The following is a 14,775-nucleotide window of genomic DNA, read 5'->3' on the forward strand; positions in this document are numbered from 1 at the left end:
CAAATGTATAGGTAACTGAGAAAATCTGTTTGCTTGTTTGTTTGCAAGTTTGTTTGTTTGTTTGTTTGTTTGTGTGTGTGTGTGTGTGTGTGTGTGTCATCGTTTGCATGGAATGAGTTAAAAAAACCGTTTTTGCGGCATTCTACTCCATTTATACTACAATATATCACCAAAAATTATTTTTTAAATATCATAGTGAGCACCCTGCAGAATAAAATCAGTTATAAGTCCATAATTTACCCAATGCCAAATCAATTTAAATATTAAATTGTTTGGAATCGTGGCGGTCTGACCCCCACTTCTGTCTTTAAGAAACATGGGTTTGACTTTCAATGTTGCCATGAATTTTTTACAACCTCATACTTGATATGTCAAAAGATTTCATTTTCTCTTTGAATGGGTGTAAATGTAAAAGTGATTGTAATATTCCAAGTTAACTATTATGAAAAATAGTGAACTTTTCTTGTTCCGACTGTTTACTTACACCCAAAAGTGTTTTGTATTTTAAAATTTACTTTAAAATTTCTTAATATATTTTAATATGTATGGTTAGAAGGAATAGTCAAAATTAGTAAAAGCGCATAATTTAATTATTGTTATTAATATATTTTTTATTTTTAAGTTACGAGGCTAAACCCGCATGACTTCCGGCACATGATGGTTCCACTGAAATTTATCTTTCGCTTTAAACGTACACAAATCGCCCGTGAATCCGTTTATTTACCCTACATGTTCGACGCAGATCCATTGAAATCAAGGCTCCAATTAGTATCAAGCAGAAATTTATTGTCGAGGGCAAGCTGTTGTGAGGGGCCAAATTACCAGCTGGAAAACACTCCCTCCATCGTTGTTAACAGGTTCGCCTCCCTTCCAGGGGGAAACGAAATCTACTGTTATCATGCTTACCCCAACAGCACGCTTTGTTCCACCCTCTTAACTAATCTTCTGATAAGTACTCACTACTTGCAATCACTTACAATAAAAATGAATCGCTGACAACCTCCTGAATGAATCCTGCAACAACATAAGCTGTATTTTTAGCCTCGCTCTCTGTAAACTTCTACAACATTGAAATATTTTACAGTAAAAATTACTGAAATGAAAATGCTAAATTATACAGCAATTCTTACACAAGTGTCATTTTTTGACTTAGGTTTTCTGAAAATTGTAACAAAGCAACTCGGTTCTCAACTAAACAATATTTTTCCTGTTTAGTTAAGTATTAATGTTAAGTACTAACTTTTTCATTTCAACAAAGACCTTACATAAAAAGAATAATTAATTGAAAGAAGAAATTTGGTCAATTAGACCAGTAAACATGATTTAATTACTTTTAAGACTGCTCTACGAGTGAATAACATGTTGAACTCATCGAAACGAACACAGTAAATTGATCACTGTCGATCAGATCAACATTAAGGTATTATTTGATAGTTACCTGTCGTCGTGGTGTGCCCATCCTTCCTGATTGATTTGAATTAACAAAAATCAATGAGGATAGGCAAATCAAGTTGATAGGTAACTATAAAACTATAGGTTTATTACCTTGCAGACCACAGGAGAAATTCTCACATTTTACAAGGTAATTTAGTTGTTTCGGATCTTTTTGTGTGCATATCCTTGCTATTTTGGTTTGTCTGATGTTTTCTTCACATGAAATATGGAAATGTACCCATAATATTGATTTTATCTTTCCCAAATTCATCAGTATTATTTTATAAAATAATTCATCATTTATAATAATTAATATTAAACGAAAATTTATGATAGATATTTTGTTTCTTGCTGAAATATGCAAATGTTCCCATATCCTCTTTATCTTTTGCAAATTCATCAATATCAATTCATGAGACGTATAAATACTGCGATTCGTATTCCACACCCATCAGAACAGTCTTTGGATAAATAAATTGTAGAATAAATTCTCCCTCCTAGTTTCTTGGAGGGCGGTAATCTCTTTACTTTATTACCACATCCCTTCTTTCGCATTGGGGGAGAGCCCTTCCACGTAGTTAATGGGTTGAAAGGGTCGGACTTCCATAAGCCCCACGTGCGGAGAAAATGAAATACGCCTAATGAACTATGTCAAAATGTTTTGCCCCGCCGAGAACAATAAGAACTCAGGCTTTATTTGACGTGGTTCTAATAGGAAATTTATTTATTTATCCATTTATCAAACGAGTACCGTTGTATTACATTTTTAATTACGTCACTGGCAACAATCCTTATCTGATGAGTGACGAATAAACCTTAAAATCACAATGACTACTACAATGTTAATGCTTTTTTTAATTATTTAAATTTAAACTTTTCATCTATGGACTAATGGATAATCAAACAAGATGTTCTCTTTTACCTTTAAAGAAGTTCTTTTTTTATAGATTCCGCTGTTTTTAAAATGTTATTAATTCATAAACGAAGTTTAGGTAAAATATAAATGAAGTTTGAGTTGGTGGAGTCCTCGATGGCCGAGTGGTATTTAGCTAGCTGTTTTGAGTTCAAATCTTGGCATATCTCTTAGAAATTCAGTTTATAATTTTTATAATGTGCATCAAAGATCATTGTCTAGTGGACTGTGTGTGTAATTTGTTCGGTTATTACTTCTTACGTAGTGGCGGTTTTTTTCTTTTTCTTTTTCATATTATCTTCCTTTGTATATAATCTTCCTATATTGAATTTGTTGAATTTGAATTACAAAACTTTAAATACATTTTTGAGGTAATAAAAATTTATGCATAAATTACTAACATTTGAATTACTTGTGCCTTTTTATAAAACACCCTAAGGTTTGGATTTCATTTTCTTGAAGTAAGGTTTCATTTACTTGAAAAAAGGTTTTATTTGCTTTGAAAAAGATGTCATTTGATTGAAAAAAAGTTTCATTTGCTTGGAAAAACATTTCATTTGCTTGAAAAAAAGGTTTCATTTGATTGAAAAAAAGTTTCATTTGATTGAAAAAAAGTTTCAAAGTTACTGAAAAATGCTATATTTGTTTTGCTGGTACATTGTTGACCTTTGAGTTGTACAAATTTATTTTTTGACTAGGAACCGTCAGTAATGTAACAATATTTAATTATTTTATATTAAAACTGGAGACATTTAATAACTAATAGACATACACAGGTTAAAATTGTATTTTTGTTTCTTTTTCATAGTGTCTTTCACCTTCCCAACAACTGTTTACAATACCATGCTATTCTCGCGTTAATACCCCATTATCTGGAAAATGTTTAAATTGATTTTTTAAAAAGAGTTTTGATACTTTCTGGCGCAAAGGGATAGTAATCAATTTCCGTAATATTTAACCAGAATTATAATTTATTATCTTAGCTGCAGATCATTTCATGTCTCTCTCAACCAAGCTACACCTTTTTTTCAAAATTGTTACAGCGGTACCTGGGAGGTGCATTCTAGGGCCAAATCTATTCTCAGAGTATTTCCCCTTTCTCAGCTAAATATTATAAACTGTAATTTTGCCTTTTAGGCGGAGATCGCAACAATATATCGTTCCTACTTGAGACTAAACGCTATTGCAACAATTGAATTGGTACAAAAAAATCATTCTAAGATATAAAATAAATAAATAAAATAAATTTAGCCGAAGTCGTGGGTTCGAATCCCGCTTGTGACACTGACTTTTTTATCTCAACCAAAACATTAATTAATTGAATAGAAAATACAACTTAATGCTAGATGAATATATACGATTTTCTATATCACCCGATGTCCCTCTCTTGACAAACAAATCACGTTTGCTGAGGTAAACATCCTATTGTTTCCATGTGTAAAATATATCCAAAAAAACCTGTACTTTAGTAAAGAGAGGCAAAACAGCCATAAACTCTCTTCTCCCCTACTAAATCAGGACTCATCTATGTGCAAAGTGAATAAAATAACAATTGACAAAGCAATAGTGAAGCCAATGCTGTACGCTTGCAGCTACACTAGTGACAAAAGTATTAAGAGCCTTCAAGTAACACAAATTAAATATCTGAGGCACGACACCTCATCCCCATGACTCAGGGGGAAGTTATAAAAAAGTACAGAATTTTTTTCGGAAAAATTCTACAGTGAGAATTAAATTGTGCTCTTTATGGTAACTACAACCCACTAAGATATTGGAAGCACAAATAAATTAAATTTATATTAATTACTTGAAAGCCCTCCTATTTCAATTTGTGCTTAACTTCTATTTTTGTTGTAGTCACTTATTTAACTACTTATTATTACCTGTTGAATTATTTATTTAGTCAAACATTAATTTATTCATTAAATTAATTATTATGGTTTAATTGTTTTACAATTAGGGCGATATATGTAATCTACTGATGTCATTCCTTGTTTATTAATTAATATATTTTAGTAGTTATTGATTAACTTATTGAGTTAGTTGTATAATCTTAAAATTTTTACTTATTTTTACTCTTTTATAATTATTGACATATTGATAGCTTTTATGCGTCTTTAATGCACATTAATCACGATTGCTAAAGAAGGTGTTACAGTGTTGAAACTTAATGCTTTAAAAATAGTGAATTTGTGATTAGATAGTGAAACAAAATCTACAGCCCGAACATTAAAGGGGGCAACACACTTACCCGATGCAACGCTATGCGACGCTACCCGACGCCTTGTCACGTTTTGGTAGGGTGTGCACAACTATGCGACGTCAAGAGGATGCCACGTACAGTCACACAACGTGATATCACAAATCAGTATCGCAATCGCAACACCTCTTTTGTTTTAAATGCATTATTTTGTGCAAAACCATCTTATAAATTGTTAATTAAATTTTATGAGCACAACCATGTAATAAATTGTTTGTTAAACTTAATTGTTTTAAATAAAGTTATTTCCGGTGTTTTTGATCAATTTTCTTCCTAACCATCATAATTAAATAATTTTTATAAAAACTTATGAATTTTTGATATCGTATAATTTGGTTTACATTAAAATAGGGATGTTGTAATTAATATAACGACAAAATTAGATATACTTAGTTTGAAATAAACTACAAAAAAATATGAATGTCCTGTTCTGACGCTACTCGACGAAAATGGTGTAATTTTATGAACAAAACCATGAAATAAATTGTTAGTTAAATTTTATGAGTAAAACCTTTAATAAATTGTTAGTTAAATTCATTATACTAAAAAATGGTATTCCGGTGTTTTGATCAATTTTCTACCAAACCATTAAAATTAATTTTGAAAAAATAAAAACTAATGAATTTTTGATCTGGGTTATATTAAATAAGTATGTTGTAAGTAATAACGACAATAATACATGTAGGTTGAATAAAAATATGAGTGACCTGTTCTTTTATCTTCGACTGTACTCGATGCTACCCGACGAAAATCTGGTCAGTGGGGATCGCAGAGCGTAGAGTGGGTTAGCGTTTCATAGCATCGGGCAGATGTGCACGGGGGTAATACATTCTTATGGAAAATTGGGCATTGGATTTGCGTCAGGTAGAATCGTGTCGCGTCGCATGGTGCTGCATCGGGTATGTCCCCGCTTATATATTGGAATTATTGGGTTGTCCGGAAAATAATGCAGGATTTTGGTATTAAACAAAAAAAAAGAAACTAGTTACTTTAAAGCAATGTTCTTTAATCAAAATAATTTCCCATACTCTCAATACATTTCTCCCAACGTGTTGGTAACTTATTAATTCCGTCTGAGTAGAATTCAGAATTTTTAGAATTGATAAAGTCAATAAATGCATTTTCCAGTTCCGTTTGATTTTTGAATATTATGTGTTGTAAGTAGTGGTCCAGGTGTCTAAAAAAATGGTAGTCAGTAGGCGAGAGGACCGGAGAATAGGGTGGGTGAGGCAAAGTTTCATAGCCAAGCTCCAATAATTTTTGTGACGTTACACGTGACACATGTGGTCGAGCGTTGTCATGCAACAAAATGGGCCCTTTCCGATTGACCAAAGAGGGCTTCATTACTGCCAATTTCTGATGCATGGTATTAATTTGGTTACAGTATGATTCAGCATTGATGGTTTCGCCAGGATTTAAGAAGCTGTAGTGTATTAAACCAAATGAAGCCCACCATACCGTAACCATTACCTTTTTTTGATGAGTTGGGGGCTTTGGAAAATGTATTGGAGCTTCTCCTTTGTCGAGCCACTGTCCAGAACGTCTAGTGTTATCGTAGAGAATCCACTTTTCGTCACATGTAACAATTCTGGCCAGAAATGGGTTATTTTTGTTTCGACAAAGAAGTGATGCACAAACATCAAAGCGCTGATTTTTTTGGCGATCGTTTAATGAGTGTGGAACCCAATTTTCGAGTTTTTTCACTTTTCCAATCGCCTTGAGGTGGTCAGCGACGGTCGTTTTACTGACTTTGAGTTGCTCTGCAAGTTCTCGAACAGTTGTTTTGGGGTTTTCTTCCACCACTGATCGCAGAACATCATCATTAAGAGAGGAAGGCCTTCCACGACCTTCTTCATCTTCAAGGCTGAAATCTCCCTCCCGAAATTTTTTAAACCACCTTTGCACAGTGCACTCATTAACACAACCCTCGCCCCAGACTTGGTTAATGTTTCTAGCCGTTTGGGCTCCGCTTCGGCCGAGTTTAAACTCGTAAAAGAAAATCGTACGAAATTCTCGCTTTGACATTATAAGGATGACTGAATTATTTCCAAGTAGCGGAATGCTACAGAGGTAAACAAACAATATCATTTGGAAGAGGATTAATAAGAGTAATCCTGTAAACGTAAACAGAATATTTTATATAGATTTTTTTTAATGAAAACTTAAAATCCTGCATTATTTTCCGGACAACCCGATATAACCTCCATATGGTCATTCTATTCCGTGACGCCAATATATTTGTACTCCTTTATCCTAAATTACACTAATAATAACGTCTGTAATAATGTTCATAAATATAATTTTTTCTTATACAAAAGTATAATATAAATATTTATATTAGCTACAAAAATATAATTAAACTGATGTATGACTAACAAATTTAAAGTTCTTCTAATAATTCCTAATTCGGATATTTGTAGATTAAAATTTCAGATTTTTTATACATTTTCTATAGTTACAAGATCTTTCATCTCTATGTATGTATATAATTTTTTAACAATCCTCCTGCCAACATATTATTATTTTGTAACAATCACAACTTGTGGGCCGTGTTGGTGGACCTTCGTCTGAATACTTTTTAAAAGGATAGTTCCTACTCACAGTAAGTTGTTTTTTGCAACGATCCGGATTTCAAGCCTTTTAGCTCATCATCAGGTTGAAGGACTTCTACAACCACGTCTCTCGACATGAATTGCCAAAGTGAACCTCTGATACCTCCGCCAACGCGACGTTCTAATTATCAGCTGATTTTTTTAATGACGCTCAATTTGAACGTGCGAAGCGCGGAAATTATAACACAAATAAATATTAGAATAATAAATACTTAATATTACTATAAATTACTATAAAAATAATATCAATTAAAATGGTTAGATTAATTATTTGGATGTTTGATATTATTTATGTACATATTTAAAATGGGAGGTAGCTCAAAATCTGTTATATTATTAATGCATTTATCACCATGTTCAATTTTACATTTTTTAATTTCAAATTTCTCAAACCAATCTAGTTCCTTCCCTTTGTTGAAACTATGTAACACTCTTGTATTTAAATTTGAATTGAAATTATGTTTTGTTTCTTTTAGATGGTCCTTAAATTCCGAAAATTTGCTCGATTTAGGCAAGTGTTCTTTTACTCTTGTTTTTATTTCCCTACCGCTTTGTCCTATATATTTAATATCACAATCATTGCAATTAAGTTGGTAAACCCCACTTTTTGCCAAGTTGTCTATTTTGTCTTTAGGTTTTGATAGGATGTTTTTAAGTGAACCTGTACTTCTAAAAGCTATTCTAAAACCTTCTTGTTTAAGAATTTTACTAACTTTTTGCGATAATTCACCAATGTATGGCAAACAACGGAAACCTACTGATTCATTTGTGGTGGGGTGACTGAGTCCTATTGCTGATTCGTTTAAAGTTAATTTTTTTATTCTTTTAACTAGCAACCTATCAATAAACACTTCTTGATACCCGTTGTTTTTTGCTAAGGTTTTAATAGTTTTTAATTCTTTTTTATAGTTATCAGGTGTTAGCGGAAGTTTTAACATCCGGTCTATGAGCCAAATGAAACCAGCAGCCTTTTGGGACCATGGGTGGGAAGAATCCGCTGGTATCATAGTGTCTGTAGTTGTGGGTTTTCTATATACATCTATTTCAACTAGGTTGTTTATTATGGACAGTTTTAGGTCTAAAAAGTTCAAACAACCATCTTTGCCAATTTCCAATGTAAAATTTATATTACGGTGTAGAGAATTAATTAGTTGTAGGAATTCTTTGAGAGCCTCTAATGTTCCCGACCATATGCATAAAATATCGTCTACATAGCGTTTCCAGAAATGAACATATTTAATTAATTTGTTCTTCGATTTGAAAAGATTGTTTTCAAAATTATCCATGAACATTTCAGCACAAAGTGGGGATAATGGAGACCCCATTGGTAACCCTTTCATTTCGTAAAATTTATTATTGAATTTGCAATAATTAGATAGTAGGCATATATTTAAGAGGTCTATTATATCATTTTTTACAAATTCGTTAATATAATTTTCGGTAAGTTTTTGCTTTATGAGTTTAGTGCATTCTTCAGCGGGGATATTTGTGAATAAATTAGTAACATCAAATGATACTAAAACACAGTTGTTGGGCATATTGTTGTTATTTAATTCTTTTATCAGTTCTAAAGAATTGTTGATACCGAATGTAGGTTTGAATTTGGTCTGGGTTTTAATGATTTTGTCAATTTTACTTGCAAGTTTATGGCATGGTGAATTATAAAAGGACACTACTGGTCTTATAGGTTTGTTTTCCTTATGAATTTTGACTGTACCGTATAACATTGGGGGTTTCGGGTTCATTGGTATTAGTTTTTTCACTGCATATTGGTCATCTGAGAATAAAAAATCACTATTTTTTATGGCTGTTTGAACTCGAGTTTTTAGTTTTAAGGTGGGATCTTTTTGTATTTCTTTACACTCATTATTATTTAGGAATTCTTCAACTTTAGAAACGTAATTCTGATTTTCAATGATAACTATACTATTTCCTTTATCGGCTTTTAAAACAACGTTGTTGTTACTTTTTAACTTTTTATCAATAGACCTAATTGTACGTGGGATATTTAATTTATTTACGTTTAAGTTTACCAAGTTTTGTTTAATTATTTCAGCACATTTATATTTTATATTTGTACTTATGTTACTACAATCCACTGATGAACCAAGAGATAGTAGTTTTTTTGTATCCAAATCGGTTTTAGGGACAAATTTTAAGCCTTTGTTTAATAAATTGGTTTCTTCTTTATTTAGTGCCATGTTCGTTAGGTTTATAACCCTTGGGTAAAATTTAACTGGAGTTTTTGGATCTTTATGGGTATTTTTATTTTTAAGTGAACCGTACTTTAAGCTTTTGATTTTTTTATCTAATATACTTTGTTTTTTATCAGTGATAAATTTAATTTTTGATCTCGTATCATAATCGAACTCATCCCATTCTACTTGAGACAATAATGACGCAAGCCTAGTGTGTACAATATATTGATAAAAACGTTTTGTATCTCTTAGACTGTACAATTTATGTAATTCATTATTTAAAATGGTTTTTTGGCATTTACTTTGTAAGAGAGTTGAGCAGTTCTTAACATTTAATTTAGCAAGAACGAATTTAGGGGTTAGGTTTAATTTCAAACATTGGGAATTGAACCAGATTGATTTGTTAATCTTTGAGCATGAAAGTCTCAATTTATAATAAAGATTTAAAAGTACTTGTTTATATACATTCTGTCGTCTGAATTTCTGGTGTCCGTTTTGTGGCCAGATATGCATTTCAGTTTATATACATTACTGTTATGATTTTAAGAACCTTTAGAATTTTGTTTTGAAAACCGAGGTTTGTATACACTACATCTTACTATTCACTTAAAAGCTACATTTATGACTACTTACTGTTGTCAACTTCGAAATAATACAGCTAATTTGTCTGAGATGAGGTACACAAATACATGACATATTTATTTATAATTTTACATCGAACAGTCGAAAATTACAAATTTAAAAAAGAAGAAAAATATTTTTAGAAATAATTCCACGATGTGTAGCGTGACGAGAAGTTGTAAATTAGCTTGAAAGCAAACAACGAGATTGGGAGAAGCTAAAGATCTTCAATGACTTCCAACAATACACGCACAACTCATACTTCACGAAAGGACTAACCAACAAAACGAATACGTACATTATTTTAATTTCCACTTGTAAAACTTTATAAGTTTGTAATATAGCAAAAATTGTATTAAAATAAGACAGAAGATCAATTTCATCTTGGAAAACCCCTGTTTAAAAGCTTGAATAATCACAAAAAAATTTAAAATTATATTAGAATAATTATTCAACTTGTCTTATTGTTAGCGTGTAACCAATAAAACAATGCGAAAGTCTACAAGACGAATCAGAATACAAAATATCAAACTAATCAAACTTGTTTTAATATATCGTAATATACCATAATAGAATGCATATGTGTGTTCGTTAAGTTGTGCTAATTTTGAATTTTATTCCGTGTTGCATATTCCGGTTTAATTGTTTAAACTTTACATTTTTAATGGAATCACATTTAATACAAGTTTCTTACATTACATCAATTATTCAATTAGGTTCAATTTTCTTACAAAGTTCGGTTTCTCATACAATCGACTTTTAATTAGCATGGTGGTTTAATTTTCAATTTTCACTATTTTTTTTATGTTCACAATGAAGTTCTTCAGTAAAGTATCCCGGCGTCAAGCCTCCCGGAGAAATATTGATGGACCAGTATCAAGAGTGCCCTGTCGGTGTGCTGGAGTACTATCGTATAGTTGCGTCGATGCTCAAGCGAGATCGTTAGCAGTATTCAAGTCCCCACCAACTTAAAACTAAGCCCACCGTCCCTATTTTTGGTGAGAAGTTGATCGAACCGGTTTCTTAAAGCGCATCGTCCAATGAAACGAACCGATCCTTTTGGGCTTTCAAAACCAAAAATGAACTCTAAATTTTAACAGTGAAAGTATTCTTCTCAACATATATCACATAACTTGGTACATGTCTCCCAAATATTAAAGTTATCTGATTTTGGTTTAAGACCATTGAATGTTGAAATACACGTAAAAAAACAGATAATTCGAAGATAAGCTTTACTATAATTACAATGGTATAAATTATACGTCCAATCATAAACTTCCATTATATTTTGAAAGTGAAGCTGGGAGTATTATTTTTATTATTTAAATATAATTTTTTAACTTTTGTACAAAATGTGTAGTTATTACTATGCTAAATTTAACATTTACTTGACCTGTAACTTGTGTTAGCAGATGCAATGACGCTCCTCATAAAAATGAAAACCAATTTTAATATTTAAACTACTTACTTGTCAAAAAGAGAAAAAATAGAAAGATATACCATCATACTTAACATTCAAATCATCACTTCACATTTTGACAAGTGCAGGTCTGTGTGCCTTTTTCTGTATAGTCTTCATATATGGGGTGGTGTTGGAACATTTTGTGCTGTGTTTTTAATGAGGTCGTTCGGGTTGTTAACCATGAAATTTAGAAGCCGAACTTAGCAGGTCTTAAGGAATGATAAAACGTCGGGCAAATCAAAGCCTGTGTGCGTTGAATTTCTTAGAAACCACTGTACTCCCGTCATAATTTGGGGGAATTTTTGTAAGGTTTCTATATTTTTATAAGGCAGTTAGCTGCATATCACCAAAAAACCGTCTCTTTAAGTGAAGTGAAAGAAGATGATTTTTCCAATAATGATTATTAGGTTATGCAACTATCAGCGTAATGCTGTTAGTACTTGTTTCCAGGTGAGCATGGTGTCAACTGATCTTAGGCAATGGACTGCTTCAGTTTTAGGGAACCTTCAAGAAAAACAGCATGTAATAGGTTATTTTTTTTAGTTGCAATACTGTGGTATTGCTTTTATTTCCTGACTTTCTCAGTAACGGTTTCCGCATATGAAGAAGTACTACCTGCCTACTGAGACCGCATCTCACGATTTCTAAATAAAAAACTACTAAGTAAGTGTTACTGTTACTGTAGTGGCATAAGGCAAAAGTGGCTTTATTTTATTGAAGGCCTTCTCCTTATCCAAGGATAAACCTAAGCGTAACTTCCTGTGTTGGAATGCTCGAGGATATGTGATGTTGTGTACAGTTCAATTCCTAGTACAGTTTGATCCCAGGTTAAAGACCTGATCGAATTTTCTGTATTCTGTAAGCCTCGTGTACAGTTAGTGCAGAATTCTTTGGGTGCTCCTAAAATGGAAAAATTCTTTCTTTTTTCAAATATACTTTCCTTTCAACAGTGCAGCTATTAAAAAAGGAGAGGATAGCATCCGGATCTTGCATTTTACAGAATTATTACATTTTGCTTTCGCAATTTTTTTTTAAATTTTTTTTTACGAGGGTTCGCAACAGCAGAGGTCATATAAACCCTCAGGGTGCCGGTGTTTTTGAAAAAAAGCCCATTTGTAAGTATGTCCAGCAGCCCTGCATTCGAACCCGGGACCTTCACCTTACAGTGATGAGCGCCGTGTCAACGCCTAAACCGTTGCGGCCACCGACGCCCCCATTTCGCAATTGTTTCGTTTTTGTATTTTATTAGTTTTAAACTATATTTTTTCAGGTTCTGGTGAATGTTTTTCAAGGAATTTCACCACATTTAAGGTGTGTTACATCGTACTGCGAACCTATGTTAGATGTTATACAATGCAAAAATTCTTGAGCTCATCTTTTCATCTGCTTCATTTTGTATAAAAACATACGTGTGGGGTATTTTTTGATAGCTGAAAGAATACTTGATGTATTCAAAGGAGATTAAAAATTGTTTGGCAAACACTAACCAATTTCAGTTTGAAATATCTGAGCGGAAGGATTGGATTCGCTGGATATTGGAAGATTTGGCGAAACCCTAGTTTATCTCAGTATGTCCATAGTGCAACAGTAATGTATTGAAAGATAGTTGAGTTTTGTCGGACAAAACAGCTTTGGTCTTGAACGTCCTTTTAGCTGTCCACTTCTTCCGTCCGATATGTTGTCTCTTGTCATGGGGGCCTGTAGTCTAGGTATGTGTACAGTCCTAAGCTTTTAGCTTCAGTAGAAGTTGGTAACTTCTTGTTATTGATATTCAGGGAGGGCAGGATTCCCGATTAGAAGAAAAATATTAGCGTATCACAGGCGTAGATGGTGTTCACGGTATTGCGTGTATTGGAAAGTCAGCAATATAAATAGTATCAACTACAGCCTACTGCATTGAAATGGATGAAATGCATCAAAACGAAATTTAAAAAAAACAACTACCTGCATTGGTAAATCGAAAGGGTCTTATACACTACACCACAACGTCGGATCTCATGTTTTAAGTGAGTCTGAATAAATTATTAATTATTTATAAAAAAGTACACAATTTTTTTCGCAAAAATTCTACAGTGAGAATTAAATTATGCTCCTTATGGTAACTACAACCCACTAAGATATTGGAAGCACAAATAAATTAAATTTATATTAATTACTTGAAAGCCCTCCTATATTAATTTGTGCTTAACTTCTATTTTTGTTCTACTCACTTATTTAACTACTTATTATTACCTGTTGAATTATTTATTTAAACATTAATTTATCCATTAAATGAATTATTATGGTTTAATTGTTTTACAATTAGGGCGATATATGTAATCTACTTATGTGATTCCATTTTTATTAATTAATATATTTTGTAATTATTCATTAACTTATTGAGTTTGTTGTATAATCTTAAAATTTTTACTCTTTTATAATTATTAACATATTGATAGTTTTTATGCGTCCTTAATGCACATTAATCGTGAATGCTAAAGAGGATGTTAGTGTTGAAACTTAATGCTTCAAAAATAGTGAATTTGTGATTAGATAGTGAAACAAAATCTACAGCCCGAACATTAAAGCGGGGAACACACTTACCCGGTGCAACGCTATTCGACGCTACCCGACGCCTTGTCACGTTTTGGTAGGGTGTGCACAACTATGCGACGTCAAGGGCCACGCCTCGTACAGTCACACAGCGTGATATCACAAATCAGTATCGCAATCGCAACACCTATTTTGTTTTAAATGCATTATTTTGAGCAAATCCATCTTATAAATTGTTAGTTAAAATGCATTAGTTAGTTGAAATGCATCAAAACGAAAAAAAAAAAAAAAAACTACCTGCATTGGTAAATCGGAAGTGTCTTATACACCTACACCACATCGCCGGATCTCATGTTTTAAGTGAGTCTGAATAAATTAAATGAACTGGACTACGAATTCTTCCACACCCACCGTATCATCTGGACTTGTACCCAACAGATTTTAATTTTTTAGGAATTGGAACAAGTGTTTTTTAACATTCATTATTACAAAACACTCAATTGTTCCGTTCTGGAATTTAAAAAAGAAATGTTGGGAAAAGTGTGGAGATAAAGAAAGTAAATTCACTGAATAAAATTATTTTGATTTTATAACATTTTCTTACTAAGCAACCATGATGGTCATTTTATATGAAACGACCCGATAGATTCAAATGAAACATGAAATGCTGGTTGGACCTTTACCTCGGAAAAAAGCGTCACAGTACAGACAATCATCAACACTATTTGTCAACGAAGTAAAAA

The 14,775-nt window shown here is 32.3% G+C and overlaps 1 long non-coding RNA gene across 1 annotated transcript; it reads right to left on the reverse strand.

The window, feature by feature from the left end:
* Window positions 1-644: 644 nt before the first annotated feature.
* On the reverse strand, window positions 645-14,453 carry LOC106661341. The gene is made up of 3 exons (XR_001339694.2): window positions 14,330-14,453; window positions 14,084-14,219; window positions 645-1,014 (listed from the first exon to the last, which is right to left on the reverse strand). It is a non-coding gene; the product is annotated as an uncharacterized LOC106661341 (long non-coding RNA).
* Between the last annotated feature and the right edge of the window lie 322 nt (window positions 14,454-14,775).

The sequence above is a fragment of the Cimex lectularius genome, unplaced genomic scaffold (genome assembly GCF_000648675.2).
Source record: "Cimex lectularius strain Harlan isolate CLEC.00 unplaced genomic scaffold, Clec_2.1 scaffold18, whole genome shotgun sequence".
NCBI classification, from domain to species: domain Eukaryota; kingdom Metazoa; phylum Arthropoda; class Insecta; order Hemiptera; family Cimicidae; genus Cimex; species Cimex lectularius.